The sequence below is a fragment of the Pomacea canaliculata genome, linkage group LG12 (genome assembly GCF_003073045.1).
Source record: "Pomacea canaliculata isolate SZHN2017 linkage group LG12, ASM307304v1, whole genome shotgun sequence".
Classification (NCBI taxonomy): domain Eukaryota; kingdom Metazoa; phylum Mollusca; class Gastropoda; order Architaenioglossa; family Ampullariidae; genus Pomacea; species Pomacea canaliculata.
Genome location: NC_037601.1, coordinates 3,582,907 through 3,599,187, shown reverse-complemented (window position 1 = coordinate 3,599,187; position 16,281 = coordinate 3,582,907).

Below are 16,281 nucleotides of genomic sequence, written 5' to 3'. Positions count from 1 at the left end.
TGTGGCCTGGTTGCTGTTGAGAGGATAAAATTACTTGTTAACACCTTTCTAAAATCTTGTCCGACAGTCTTTATAATCAAGCTTCCCTTATCGACTGATGAAAACAAGGTTTGTAGGTTGTTCTGTCCTTTTCGATCAGTTATCCCGTGATGCAACGAACTCCAAGACCATGCGGGTCGTCGGTTTGGGTTCGGATCTCGTCTTCGGCTGTAATTTTTCTTTACGTCTTGCACGTGTTTACAAGACAGTGGACTGTTCTCATCATTTCTCAACCTCAATTCTGAGTTGGTGTAAATATCAACCAACAAACAACCTCTTGTTGTCTACGGCAGTTAGATGGTTACAAGCACAATGTCCAACAAAAGGTCAGCGAAATACAGAGCTAGCTTTTGTTTCACTTTTTTAATTTCATTAATAAGTTACACGTGTGTTGTAAACATACTCCTAGTTCACTACCGCGTCTGTCGAGCTGTACAACCGTAGACATGTATTCTTGGTGTGGTGTGTTCTTAACAAAAAACAAACAAAAAGGACTTTTATTCGCTACTTTGTTGGCATTTTTTAAACTATTGTGATCTTAATTAATAGAATTTCAAGAACATTTATTAACCGAACTCCAGCTAAAAGTGCAGTAAAATGTCTCTCCATTTTGTTCCTTCTTTTTTTTTTTTTTCTTTTCCTTTTCGTTTTACCTCTGTTCTGAATGTAAGTTAAAAAAAATCAAGAAGCAAAAATAAATACTTGTTAGGTTCCGTCTTCCCGAAAGTTTAGAAGGAAACAGTTGTTTCTTAAGAAAAAAATCCCACTCAGACACACACACACACAGAATGCTCGTCTTGGCCTCGTAGCAACGCACAGTAAAGCTGCAACAGCTCTTCTGTTGACTTTGCTCTTGTTGCCAAGGAAAACAAACTGTTTTCTTGGTCTGCAGAGAAACTTCAAAACTTCTGATTGTCACCCATAAAAGGTTTGAAGCCATCGTGGAAACCTGTTCACACTTTATTTTGTTAAGACTCCATGGGCCTACCCCCTTGGTGTGGTTTATGCTCTGATTTATTTCATATTCACCAAATTAAACAACCAAAACTTCTTTGAGACCAGGACTCTTTGTTGACAGCCCTGTACCCAGAGTATGTATGACTTGACCCTAACATCAGTTGTGTTAAGTACAAAGGTCACGTGACTATAGTGGACATTGTAGCCACTGTGCTATCTTGTCTACCTCAACTAATTATTGCAGGCTGGTGAAGACACTTTGATTGTCAGATGGAGTGTATGGAGACAGTTCTTCTCTCGGTCTGCTGGACTACAAGGTGTGGGACAACTTCACTGGACATGTGCAACCACTCACAGTGAGTCTTGGCTTCACTTAATTTGATTTGCCGGAACTAGGTCTCCCTTTGTCGGCTTCATTTAGAACATCTCCAACCCTGCTCGACTTGATGTTGTTCACTGCTTGAGGTTTGCTTCCCTTGAGAGTCGTCTGCTGAGGACAGGAGCGATGATTGCCGGGGCTCCTCGCTCTCGTCGTCTTCACCTGATTACACGGACAGGTCTCGGCAGACATTGTCAGCACAGCATCCCTCCTCCTTTGTTATATCAAGATATGAAAATTGCTGCAAGCTGTGCTGCTGGTGAACACTGATAAACAGGACAGCAGCAACAACAGCATCAGTAGCATCAACAGCAGCGACAGCGGCAACGGCGGCAGCAGCAAGGCGGATGGAATTTTTTGTCCATTTAACTCGCTTCGTTTCCTAGTAACAACACGTGAACTTCCGACCTTCTGATGGACACTCGACACTTTTTTGTAAACACGTTGTGTCCTTGAAGTGCTTACAACTGGTGTTTTGACATCAGCGACCTGCTCAACGGTTATTTGTGATAACGGTTACAGTTTATGTGTCACACACACCCCACACACACCCCGTACACACCCCACACACCACATATGTGTGTGAGAAAAACCTATTCAGAAATGTTCAGTTCCTCATTTTGCAATTTGGGGCTGGGGAGGGAGGGGGATGTTGTGGAGGGTCTGTCGTTTTTCAGGACAGTGTAACCTAGATACTAGTGTTTGTTTTAATTGTGTTTATTGTATTTTGTTCGTTGTGTACTGTGACCACAGTGCATTGGGCTCAATTGCCACCCGAGAAAACATTCTTTACAAATGTTGTGATGATAATGACGACGATGACGACCACGAAGTAATTATAAATAAAACGGATTAAAAGCCTATAACATTTCTGATATTTACAAGCTTTGATTATTTCCCAAAGATTTTTTACAGTCGTGAGTGTCATGAAATCCGCATCCTTCTGAGTAAAGACACAGGAACAGAGAAACCGTAAGTTTTTAATGAGCTTTTGTTTCGCAAGCCGATGTTCTCATCACTCGACAATGTCATGTTTCCCTCCACACAATGTTAGACTCAGCTGACTAGTGATGATGACAACTAGTGTAGGATGATGACATTGGCACATGCTTCCTACAGTCGTCTGCCATCAGGGAGGAGAAACTCTGTCATGGTCATGGAATCTTGCCGCGGACGAATAAATATTTAAAAATAACTGTTTCGGAAATGTTCTTGGCAAAGATTACCGTCGTTGTATTGCCTCTTCACAAATGAATCTTCAAATGACTTTTGGAAAAAATCAGTGAACGTTTTCTCCGTTATGTAATGAAGTTAATTGAACGACCTGCCATCATAACCAGAGAGTAGTCTGAATGAAAATACTTGTTGCAAGTCTTCAAGCGAATACACTTCAGATTAAAAACTGTTTCATGAAAATACCTACCTGGTGGGTTAGAGGCTGACTTTTTTGCACTTGTCTCCCCCTCTCCCCCCACTCAAACACCCCTCCTCCCCTGCCCCCATTAACGGTACACCAGCATTGGCAAAGCGGTTTTGTGGAAGCACAGATAACGACTTAAACAGAGGGTGCTGTGGAAATATAATACTACATGGAAACCTTGGAAAAAATTCCAGCGAGCTGGAGGGTTCGAAAACCATCAGTGCATCGGGGGGCGAGGGGCGATTTTTCTTGTTGGGAGGATGGTAACTTCTGTCACTGAATGTAGCTCTTCTCAATCCGGATTCAAAGCCCACGCAAAGTTGTTCCCATCCTGCTGATGTTTGTGATCGTGCCTTCATCAGTTGTGTTTGTTTTTTTGACAGGTGTGAGATGGGGAACACGGAGGGCGGTGGGAGGGAGATCGTGGAGTGGGAGAATTAGCCTATTGTGCCAGACCCGGCGAGCTTGTGAACCTCTTCCTACTGACCGCGGAGCGAACTCCTGCCGTTGCTATGGCAACAGGGGGTGCTTCGACCTGCTCTGTTACCTCGTCGGCACGAGATCGAGCGAGAGGATTAAAAAGACATCAAAGCTGTCGTCGCTGCCGCCGCTGGCGTTGGGCCAGGTGGAGGTAACGATGGTGAGTACGATGGGGGTGGTGAGCATGTGTCGGGGAGATGGCGATGATGCTGCGGAGCTCCGCGGTTTTTATTTGTTTATTTTATTTGCAACTTTCTGATTTCATTTTGTTTGTTGTTTTTTTTTTTTTTAAGTTCTTAGCGTGTTTTTTTTTTTTTTTTTTTTTTTTTTTGGTGGCTTTCGAATTGTTTTGTTTCATTTGTTTCTTTGTGTCTTGACGTAGCAAGTAGACTGTTAGTGAATAGTGTATGTGTGATCTGACTATACGAGTACCCGGATGTTTCTGCTCTTCTCTGTAGGAGGCGCCACTTACGTAGCGGAGACAACTCGCTATTGCCATCAGCAAGAGGACTGACTTTATTGTCTGCCCTAACTGTCATTGAAGACATGACTAAAGAAACATGTTTCCTCCTGGTGTATGCCCCATAGTGCGTCACCAAATGGAGGCTATCATCTTTTTAGCAGAATATTTTGTATTATTTCTGCCCTTCAAGCTGGTGTCTTCACTTGCTGATGTCGGCATATTTTCAAGTTAGGGAAGTTGTTTTTGCACCGAGCCATTAATGCTACTGCAGGACATCACTTGATTCATGGCAGGAACTCGGGGGCTGTGGGATGTGATGAGACCACTTCTTTTTGTGCTTGAGAGCTTGAGTTTTTGTTTTCTCCTTCTATTCCCTACATCCTGAGGTTTTTGTTTTCTCCTTCTATTCCCTACATCCTGTATGTGCCTCACCCCCTTTTTCTTCCTATATATGTCTCCCTCTCTTACTCATTTTCTTTTTCACTCGCTGATTGGCTGGCTGCAGTCCGGTAATGAATTATCGAGATGTTATCAAGATCGTGTGCAGACGTTAACTTTAGGACGAGGTTCTGGTGAAGATGGACTTCCATAAAAACAAAATTAAAAAGTAAAAATATTTTTTGCTCTTTTTATGACTTTTTCGCTTCGTGAAGAGGATCAGTGTTTGTTTTTCTTGTCTGTACTTGTTAGTTGATGTGAAGATAAACCAGAGGATTCCCGAGTTTTCTTTTTTTTACAGAGGCAGTTGAGGACTGTGGCGAGATGGGAGATGTAGGTGTGTATAGCATTCAAGTACTTGTATGGATGGGTGGGGAGAGCTCTGGTTATCAGCAGCATTTCACACACAGTGTGAGTTCATTGAGTGGAAACATGAAATTAAGCTCGAATTTGTCAATAAGTTGCTAAAACGAACCGCTATCTTTACCTTAATTAATAATTCTGAATAAAATTATAGATATTGACCTGACATTTTTGAAGGCCGTAACCAGCACAAGAGCTGTGAGCAGGTGCTTATTAGGTGTTGCCATGACAACGAGCCTGCAGACATGAAAGCACGGCCTGGAATGCAGGTGAGAATCGCAATGTTCGTCAAGACATCAACATTATTTGTAGTCGCAGGCTGACATCTTACATAGTATGTCTTGCTTCTCTGTCTTACATAGTATGTCTTGTTTTCCGAGTCATCTTGGAAAAATAAGAGTTTTCTAAAGCTTTCTGACACACCTCAGTGAATCTCTACAACCTGTTTATTTGAACAACCAACCGCTTTTCGCCATTGTTGCTATTCTGCACAAACTAGAAAAACATCAAAGAAAAACACTTGATGGTCTTTGCCGTGTAGACAGGTAAGTCTTATCATTTTCTTTTTATTTGAAACAAAACTCTCTGTACAGAAGATTTGTGATGTTGTTGTGCTGGTTTTCAGACAATAACAAAATAATGTAGAGAGCCGTGGTGGTGATGACTGTGAACACCGTTCACAAACCACGGAGCAGATGTCAGCCTCCATCTCACTGTAGGTTGTTTTCTTTAAACATCATCAGTCAAGTTATTTTCGTGTGTCCAGTGTCATTCCTATTAGCTCATCAGGTGGACAGGCTGGTCATGGGGTCGGTGAACAGGTTAAAGCCCGCTTTCCAAGCTGAAGATTCATGCACGTCACACGACGCAGGGAAAGTTACTCGCAGCGACAAGGGGAGATAAATGAGCGCCATCGCTCACAGCGCCGCTTGAGTCTGCGCCTGGACGGATGCCGTCTGCCATTAAACTAATTAACACCTCCTGACCTTCAGCTCCCTTTTATTACAAAACCTTGAGCGGAAAAAAAATATGTGTTCTGGTTGTTTGTTTGTTTTTTTTTTCCAGACTTGAAAGGTCTTGGAAGACATAGTAATCAGGGAGTTGAGACAATGTTTTCTCGCAGCTTGACCACAGTCCGTTCTGGTGAGATCTCGCCACTGAAGCCGATCTTGAACCAAGTTGAGCAACATCTCTCTGATCTCTAGTTGAGCAAACCTCGCAAATCGTTCTTATAGAGACAAATCCACCCATTAAAGTTTGTCAGACATTTTTTTTTCTTATTAACTTGGTGTCGCCCTCCCTCTGGGTAACCCTGGAGGATCGCCTTCAGGAGGATGTCATGTCTGGCACGTGGCCGAACCAAACGAGTTTCACACTTTTGCCGTGGTCAGCTTTGTTACTCGGGGACCACCTGGCATCATTCGTTTGGTGGTCTTTGTAACAAATACGGAGCAGTCTCCTCGGGCATCGAAACGAATGTCTGTATTCGTCTCTCCATCATTGAGCAATGTCCACGTTGACAGCCCATACAGAAGGATAGGGACAATGAGGGACTTGTGCAGCTGGTAGTTTGTGCTAAAGCTGACGTCACTTCCGTCCCATAGTCCATCCAGTCTGGTAGTCGCTGTTGTCGCAGCTGGTATTCTAAGGTGAACATCCGCCGCCTCTGGAGATAGCGCCCAGGTACATCAAGCTTTGCACTTCTTCAAGCGGTGCTTTGTTTATGAAGATCTCCGCCCTGCCATGCTGATGGTGTCGCCATGATGTTTGTTTTGTCCGTGCTGATCTCCATCCCGTATGCACTGGCACTGCCTGAGAGTTTGTGAGGGCCTGTAACTCTATTGCTGCCTGCCATCAGATCACTATCGTCTGCTTAGTGTAGTTTACAGAGTTGCCTCCCGCCGATGGACATGGGGAGGGAATAGCGTACATTAACCAGATACATGTTAAACAGCACCGGAGACAGATTTCAGCCTTGGCAAACTCCCATCGCCGTCGGGAAGATTTCTCCCATCTGATTTTTAAAGAGGACTGAGATAGTGTAGTCCTTGTACAGCTTGTCAATGGTTCGAGGGAGACTTTCTTCCATGCCACACTGAATGGCACACAAATGCTACTCTCATACCTGGCGATAAGGTTTTTTTTAAATTCAGTTGTTGTTCATGCTGTTTTCGCTTTTCTTTTAAACTAGAACAGATTTGCGAGTGCCATGATAACCGTAGCATATATATATATACCACGAGATGAAAGTACAGCACTAGGTCAGGTTTCTTCTGCTTGAGATCGAGGCACAGTCACACTTTCCCCTTTGTTTCACCCCAAATGTCAGGGTTAAGTGTGACATCTCATGTAGGTTTTAGCACCATGGCCACCAAATGGTCAAACACCGAAACAGAATTCTCTACAAACTATTGGTCGTGGACCCAAATGTTGGAACAGTTCAACTGCCAATTCCTATTTTTATATTTCTTTTGTCTTTTATTTGTCAGGTTATTAACTAATGACATCTTTAGCTTTGATGGTTTTTTCTTAATAATCTTCGTTTTCCCTTGTGTTGGTTAGAGATACTTTTCTAGACCTATTTTATAGCTAATATGTTTTCAGATATAGTAAAATATGCCTTCCCATTCCATTTAAACGATTACAAAAACTTGTGGAGTTGCTTAGAAAGTATTTCGATATGCCAGAAAAAAGCTCAAATAATTATATTATCACCACATGTGCAGCAAATTCTTCCTCAGGCTTTGTCTGCTTACTGCCAGATGTACAGTCTGTACATTAACATCGCGGGGAATAGAGTAGAACACGAGAAAATTTTCTACGCCGTGTCTTTAAAATATATCATGGTAAACTTGTGTCCTGGACTGTCTTACATCAAGGACTGCTCTTAAAACTGGACAGAAACAAACCAATGGACGTAACGGACTTGAGGTCGCTGGAAGTAGTTGAAGTTTTTGGCCTTCACTTGGTTTCCATCTGCTCACAAGGGAGAATGCAAAGTAGGACGAAACAAGCAAACATCTGAGATAAAACAGTCTTAGGCTACTTCCCTTTTCAGCCTCCGTCTCTCTCTCTCTCACACACAGAGCACACACTCACACACACACACACAATCATCGCTTGGTCGCTTGCCCATTGCGTTCTCCTGTTCAAATGAATCAATCGCCCTTCGTCGGTTGAAGGGATTCACCTTTGCTCACACAGTGTTGTCCGTCTTCTCCAAAAGGCATGCTGAGGGATTTCAGTTATTTTTGTTAATACCTGCAATTGCCACGCCATCACGATATAAGAAATACCCGTTTTAGCAGCAGCAGCGAAGTATTTTTAAGAATTTATGTAAAACATGTTTACTTTACAGATTTAGCTGATTATAAATTCACTGTAAATTGAAAGACTTTGGGATGTTAATTTTAATCAATTGATCAAAAGAGCAGCACACTCCCTTAATTATTTTCTTTATTTTGGGGAACCATCCCCGCTGAGTGAACATTCCCTTTTCGTAACTACTCAGTTTCGAACTTGCGATCTCTTCTTCGAAATCGAGCTCTGATTGTAAATATGGGAAGGGAAATAACAAAGATCGCTATGACATTTCTTTACTTATTATTTCCCTTTAATGTGGATATTGTAGTTTACCCTTGAGTCTTTTATACCAATTTGTTGGTGGATTATGCACTGCCCATGATATGCATTAACTTAGGTCGCTGTATAAATAAAAATTTAAAGATTCTTTTTTTATAAATGTGTTATAATAAAAAAAACTGGTGAATGATTTACTTGCAAACTGCAAGATTGAACTACTAATAATTATAAAAGTTTTCAGTTGATGTATGTCTGCGATGGTCTTTTGCCAGGCACATTGGTATCCTGAGAGTCCTGACGAATGAACCTTGTGCTTGTATTACAGCATGTCACGTGATCACATTTGACTTTGCTGATGCCGTTAGAAATTCTGGGGCGGGGGTGACAGTAGGTGGGTGGATGGAACAGAACCTCTCGACCTGTCAATCGAATGCTTATTTTACATCATTCACACATCACAAATCTCACAGTACTCGAGATCTTATGTAACTAAAATTTATTTGTTCTACTACACGACAGGCTGCAACTACCACATTCTCAAAATACCTCACACGAATATCACTTTATATATATATATACACACACAAATAGCGGTAAGTATAAATAAGCCTTGATTGATTTTTCTCATAAACCCAAGTGTTTCTAGACTTCGAAATTACTGGCTGTTGTGATAACAGAGCGAAACGCAAAAAATGTTAAAAGACTAATGTAGATATTATAAGTGTTTCATGAACGCAGTGTTTGAGTGTGAGAGAGTGAGTGTGTGAGTGTGTGTGTGTGGGGGGGGGTAGGTGAATATCTTGGGATTTTCTCTTACCTCACGAGCAAACATGCTTGTTACATCCTTGGTTCAGGTGTGTCTATCGTTAAAGAGGATGCACGAGGGTGGGAGCGGGTACTGCTCTGTGTCAGTGAAGTTCGGACCACAGGTCGAGTCAGGTCACGGGTAGTAATAACAAATTTGAAAATGAAAAGCAGAGCAGGAGATATATAGTTAAGCTCCTGGGGATAGACAGATTGAGCGTTGATGTATTTTCCGTTTATTGTATTTTACTTTTAGTTTCGGCGTGTATTTTAACATTAATGTGTTTACTTTACAGCAAGCTGAAGGCCCACAGGGGTCAATGACTGGAAGCCACCCATGGTGTACCTAGCAGTGGTAGGTAACTGCTTAGCAAGCGAGGGGAAAATTATTTGCCGAGACTTAAACACCATTAATCCTTTGACCCTCACTGGCAGGGTCCCCATGGGATCGTCCCTTTCTCTCAGTTCAACGTACCCGAGATCTCTTTGATGTTAGCGGCGCTGACTACCTGCACCCCGCTGAGCCATTACATAACCGCCCAGGTAAATGGTAGAGTCACCTGTTGGTCGTTACCGCTTCCCGGCGAACCCCTCTACGGTCTCTACCTGCCAGTTGTGCACTTCGTTAACTCAGGGTTAGGTTGGTGCGACTGTCATCACGTAGTCACGTAGTTAGTCCTCTAAAGATATGAGGGTCAAAGACAAAGAGAAAAAGGCTTTTGAATGTCAACTTCTATTCCGGGAATAATTATAACAGTTGGTAACTGACATCACATTTCATTTTCATTAAGGTTAGAGGGCGGTGACTCGTGTTACTCATCAATACTTAAAATGTATGTTGTCTCCCTTAGCTCACCGCCGTTTGCACTGATATCATAATTGACTTGTTTAGCGCTTTTCCCTACCATTAAAGGCGGGGTCAAAGTGCTTTACTAACAACAAAAACACAGAAACATGAAGGATAATAAATGCTGGTCTCATAAACAATAAGTTTCAGTGTTGTTATCATTATTTATGCTTACTCCCTTCCCACCAACACCGGACTTTCTTTTGAAGCTGTGACCAATTTTTCTCTCGTGCAACTATTTTTAGTGCGAACGTGTGCGGCTGTCAACACGCGGACAGTTCAGGCCGCACGTGCTACACGAAGAATGTGAAAGAATGCGTGTCAAGCATGTGTTTTTTAAAAAAAAAAAAAAAAAAAAAAAAACAAACAAAGAAAATTCTAGAACTGTTAGCCAGGATGTATACAATATCCTGACCACCTGCCATGTTGTTTGTTGGGTTGGGATGTGCGCTGGGGGCTCAAGTCGGTAATTAGCGTTAATGAGGAATTTAGTGAAAGTGTATCGCGCACATGATGATGTCGGAGTGGATGGCGGAGTAGTTGAGAGTGTAGTAAAGATCTTACTAAGAGGGTCCGCCTGTCATGGTAGGGACAGTTGTACTAAGGTTACATAGTTGTTCCGGACGTCAAGCTTTTTCGAAGGGGTTTGGGGTTAGCCGGGGGTAGAATAACCAGGCCACTTCCCCATAACAACATTTATAGATTCCTCTTGCTCATGCAAAGTGGGTGAAGATTTTGGTCATAGTTTAGTTGTATAATTTTGTTGCTGTAAATAGTTGAAAATGTAATCATTAAATCTCTTCAGTACAGTAAAATATATTTAAGATCCAACGAGTACGCACAGCACCACTTAGTCTGTTCTACCCAAGCTTTGCAAACTTTTGCAATCAAGTCGCAAAAAAGGGGAGGGGTAGTCAGGGATTTAAGGGAGACAACTGTATGTACGTTTTTCAAGTAAAACAATACGAGTCGCCGCCCGTTGATTTTTCGTGAGGAAAGAGAGTATGACCACAGGATCTTAGCGGCAGTTAAACATGGACCTAGTGTAGCCGCCTTTTTTATATCCTTGACATTCACGTGATGGCAGTGTCTAAGCAGCACTGACCAGAACTCACTTTTAACGAAGTGCAAAAAAAAAAAAAAAAAAAAAAAATAGGATGATGGCTTCAGTTGAGTTTATCATCATGACCACTAGGTGGCACTTTTTCTCTACCCGAGTGGGTTGCGTAAAGACTGACAGTCCGAGCTTATACTATGACGCAGAAAACCGTGGTATAGATATTTATATAACTCGTTGAAGTTGCCATAGCTACAGTGAGAACTGGTAAGTTTTCAAAATGCAGCACGGCGTTTTCCCGTCCACCACCACCGCGTGTATGTGTGTGTGTATTATTATTTAGCTTATGACGAGAAAAACTTAGAAAACGCACACCAATGATCAACACAGAGCAGCAGTAGTAATAATGTCTAGATCCTGGTAGTAAGGAAATTTCTACTTCAGGAAAATGAAAATATCGTTTAACATTTTGGTGTCAAGGGTCCAGTATGATCAAGCATGAAGCACTATTAAACGGTTGACCCAACGTACCTGCGGGCTCATCACTTTTTGCCAGTTAAATGTACCCAGTTGTCTCTTTGCTGCGATCATAAGCGCTGACTACCTGTACTTTACTTAGCCCCAACGTGACCACTCGGGTGGATCAGGAATGTCACCTGCCGGTTGCTAAATCACCTTCTAATCAATCCTGTTACAACGTGAGTCCAATGACAGAAAAGATCGAAGGTCAACTCTCCAGCAAGCAACTGTCGCTAAGGTAAAGTCATCACATTCCTTGACTAGCTGACAATAAATGGGCGGCGACTCGTGAAATCTTATTAGAATATGAAATATGCAGTTGCCTCCCTTAAATCTGCGTACGCTTCTAGTTGACGGGCCTCAGGCTGGGTAGTGTGCCTTTGCCTCGTTAGAGAAGCGTGCGTGCGCGCGCCTCACTGCCCATACTTGTCTGTCCGTCTCACACCAGTGACAACAGAATGTTTACACTGATTCTTTCTTCTCTACAGCCTTATATGCAACTTCTCCAGTACGGCAATATCAGACAAAATTATGTTTCTCTTATAATCTTTCTATGAGGATCGAGCAAGTGCTTGAAGAAAGGCTAACTCCCAGACTTTGAAGTCAGTGTTTTTCATTCCCAATCCGTGTATGTCTGATTTTTTTTTTTCGGTGGGTGGGTGGGTAATAATTTTTTCTATGTTCGCAGACACATATACTGAACTTGAGGCAACTGACAGTATATAGTAATAAGTTAAGAGTTGTAGTTACTTTCAACTTCTTACAGCAGTTATACCAGTTTGCACATATTGCTTCTGAGTCATAGTCGCTTTAAATTCTCAGCTATTGGTCTCGTTTACAATTAATGCCATTATCTCACAAGTGCCAATACAAAGAATAAAAACCGCTCGCTGTCGAGAAAAACAAAGGCCAACGACCTTTTCACCATTATATGTTTATCAGCGTGTTTGTCGGAAACGAAATCTCTTTAGAAGTTTAGACAGTATAGTCAAGTTTTACCGACATTCTGTAGAGACATGGATTGGATCCTGCGATTGCTAAGGTCATTGTGAAGGGTCAGGGTTAATGAGAAAGCCGGAGATGAGGCTTCTTCTAAGTGCCGTCAACACTAAATTTTTAATACATTTCTTTAAATCGGCATGAGAGCGGCACTCCGCACACTGTCTGTTGAATGCACCACCTCCTGAACACGTGGGTTGTTCGGGTAGAATCTCACATCCTCCCCCTACACCCCACGACGCGAAAAAGAAATGTTGCATTCGCTATGGACGAGATTGTTTACTACGTTTTGTTGTTGTTTGTTGTTGTGTGTGTGTGTGGTGGTGGTGTGGTGGTGGTGGTTCTTGTTGGGTTTTGGGTTGTTTTTTTTTTTGTTGTTTTGGTTTTGGGTTTTTTGTTTGGTTTTTGTTTGTTTGTTGTTTTTGTGTTTTTTTTTTGGGTGGGGGGTACTGTATGTACGGCTGCAGTCAGGACTGCTAGTGAGGACTGATGACCTGCCCACTAGGGGATTGTCCACCCTGAGAGCTGACAGCCTGTCTCCGTTTGCAGTGATGCTGTTTTATAAGTGGATGCAACACGTGATTACAGCGAACACACACGTTAGAGGTTGGTCACCTGAGCATCTGCACCTGCAATTAATTTCTTGATATAAATACCCGCTTTCTTTCAATGAACCTCAATATTTCTTCCTCACTCGTGTGATGAATGCTAGAGCCACCTCCTCCCATGTGAAAAGATGAAAGGGGGAATGGATTGCTCTCCTCATCAGGTCTTCTGACTCAGAAATGGCGAACACGACAGCGTCCTTGGTGACGGCAGTTCTCGGGTATAACGATCTGTGGTCCCCCCTCACTGATCACGCTTCACGAAACCGTTGACCCTCTCACCTACCACACCGCCTCCCCTACCACGCACGCACACACGCTGTTGCCTGACTCCTGTGACCCGAGTTTCAGCAGCCGAGCAGTTTGGCTCGCCTGAGCGTTTCCTGGCTGTTAGCGTTGCCCCTGGCAACAGTGAACAACAACACAACAACAACGTCTGGGCTTGGGGCTGGAGTACGTGCCATGAGAAACGCAGCCACCCATTACACAGGACCTCGACACCCGTATTTTTCTTATGTTTTATAAAAAATCTGGTCAGGTTTGCACGAAGCTTTACCGAAATGCTCAGAGTTCTTTGCGAAAGCCACTGGAACTAGGCCTGCGGGCATGCGCAGTCGAACACACTCGGAGGGTACAGTTCACCATCAGCGTCACTACCGCCCTCCTGAGATCCAATTTCTCTCATGCCCATTTGGAATATAACGAATTCCATCTCTCAGCTCTTTAAAAATGTTGCAGATGAATAATGTTGTCCACAACCACATTCTTATTTCTGGAAGGAGGCATCGTCTATGGTGTTACATGGAGCTCACGACATATGTTAGAACTGATACACCATACTTGACATTTTCGCAAAACACATTCAGCCAACGGAAGATCGAGCAGTGGAAGTCTATAGTCTTCTTTACTTTGTTATATTGAGGTATCCTTTCTACTCACACTACACACACAAACGAACTTTACCCAGGGCGGTGCTACGCTTCATTGCGCTGACGGCAAAAGACAAGTCACCCAACCCCCCCCAGACCGCCAGCCACACACCATAAACCCAACCAATCCAAGAGAGTCAAATAATTATAACATTACCGATTAATTTATATTTTCTGGTCATCAAAATAAGTATTCAAACCTTTTCCTTTCTTTTTGTTGTGCAACGAGTTATTCCTCCCGACCTAAAGAAGATGTCACGTTCAACGGAGAAGGTGGCTGGCCCAACCAATCTTTACAGTATTCTTCACCTCAGATAATTTTTGTTCAAACTGTAAGGAACTTCGTTCTCCGTTGATTACAGAATATGGCAGGCTCCGTAAAATTCTAACACTGCAGCATGTGGTATATCATCTAACAAATCCTCTTAAACGATGAAGATCGAGGTTCGTTTTAGGTTTGGGAAGTCTTCCGCTGCTGCCTCCACTGTTTGCTAAACAACACAGAACAACTACCACGAATATGGCAGCCTAGATGAATTGTGTGAATTCTCAGCTGAAAAAAAAATTAGCTAAGATGATGACTATTAGTAGTATTTTTCAGTTTTGGAGACTAAGAGGTAGCAGATATACCCATGATTGACCAGAATAATAATTATTTCCCTAATGTCATTCGTCCATTAATACCATGGGAGAACATCACTGCCATCCACTCGGTGTGTGGGGCCTATACAAGCAATTGCCCAGTTCGTTGAATGTTTGAGCGGAGCTTACACATCGCAATAATAATTCTTCGAAATGCATATTTAATATACATGTACCTCTTTATACAGATGTATACAAGAAATCGGGAGTTCCACATTTAAAAGAAAGGTTTGAATGTTTTGTGTGAAGTAGTTTAGCCTGTAGAGAAGAGTGAGAGAAATGTTTGTGAACACAGCCTACAGTGCCAGTGGTTATGCTGTGTGCATAGAGTAGATATAATTATCAACATAATTTATTACTCTGTAATTTAAATGAATCATGGCCAGTCATGCACACCATACCCAGACATCATGCACATCATCCCTGTGGCGCCGTGTGTGCTTTCGCTCCCGGCAACTGCCTCCTCACCGGATGGTAGACCCTCGCCTGGCTTCATCTCCAACTTGACTAGTCGTAAATTGTTTTTCTTATTATGGGGTTTTGTTTTGTTTTGTGTTTTTTTTTGTTTTGTTTTTTTTGTTTTTTTGGTTGTTGTTTTTTTTTTTTACTGAACTACGCATCACACCTGCTTTGCTGGCTGTTGTACACGTGTACTACTTGAAAATCCACCACAACATAGGATCACATGCTTTGCGACGGAAGCTGAAGTCACGCGCGGTCGTCGCCAGATAATATCGGCCTGTTGTTGTTGTGGTGGTGGTGGTGACCCTGTAGCTGCGAGTGCCTCTTGTAAAACTATAAACAGTGACTGGCAAATCCTCCTCCCCTCCCTTTCCGCAAACTGTCGTGGATTTTCCACCCCTCGCCATCGCCCGCCCTCCTCAAGGATAGATGAAGGATGGTATGCAGACTGATGGTCGTTATCGCCATCTGTGTCATGAATGCGCATGTGTATTACTTGTCAACACTTGTCCGTCGCCTCGTCATCGTCTTGAATAAGACAGAGAAACAATTAAAACTCTTTATTGACTTGGCTGAGAGATTTGAATGAGGAACCAAAAAACAAAGAATAATAATAGCAGCAGCTTGATAAAGAGAAGAGAGAGGCTTCGAATTTAATTGCTTTGTTGTAAGAGATGATGATAACTCAGCTTGTCTGTCTGATGTCAAAATAGAAATGTCTGCGATGACAGGTTTACACCATCGACAGATCAAATACATTTTTCTCTTAGACAAACTTTTCCTTACTTGCTGCCAAGTGCTGTCTCTCCACTCGAGAGGAAATAAATAAAACGAGGAGTAGTTTACACAACACGCGGTTAGAAGTCGGCTGGTGGGGAGGGGCTGGGTGTTCAAGCCGGTAAGGGGGTGAACATGCTTGGCAGTGTATGTAAAAACTGTGATAAAGATAGCTCCACCTCCATAGTCAGAAAATGACAGGTTTGACACAACAGTCCTGAGAGCAGACAGTAGTTTGAAAGAGTGCAACCCCTCCCTAAAAACACGGTGCTCGTCCTCACCTGTCTTCAGTGCAGGTAACTTAGCGGGAGCTACGAAGAATGCAGGTAGGCTTTATTTTTTTTTCCTGAGTCACCTGACCTTAACCCCAGGTTATCTCTGCTGTAATAGCTTAAGACTGTTGACAGTCCGCCGAGTGTCTATCTTCCAGTCTGCCGACTATGACATCAAGATATTCGCGATTACATGGATCAGCGGCGGACTACGACAGTGGAGAGACTATGAGGCTAAATGTCGCGG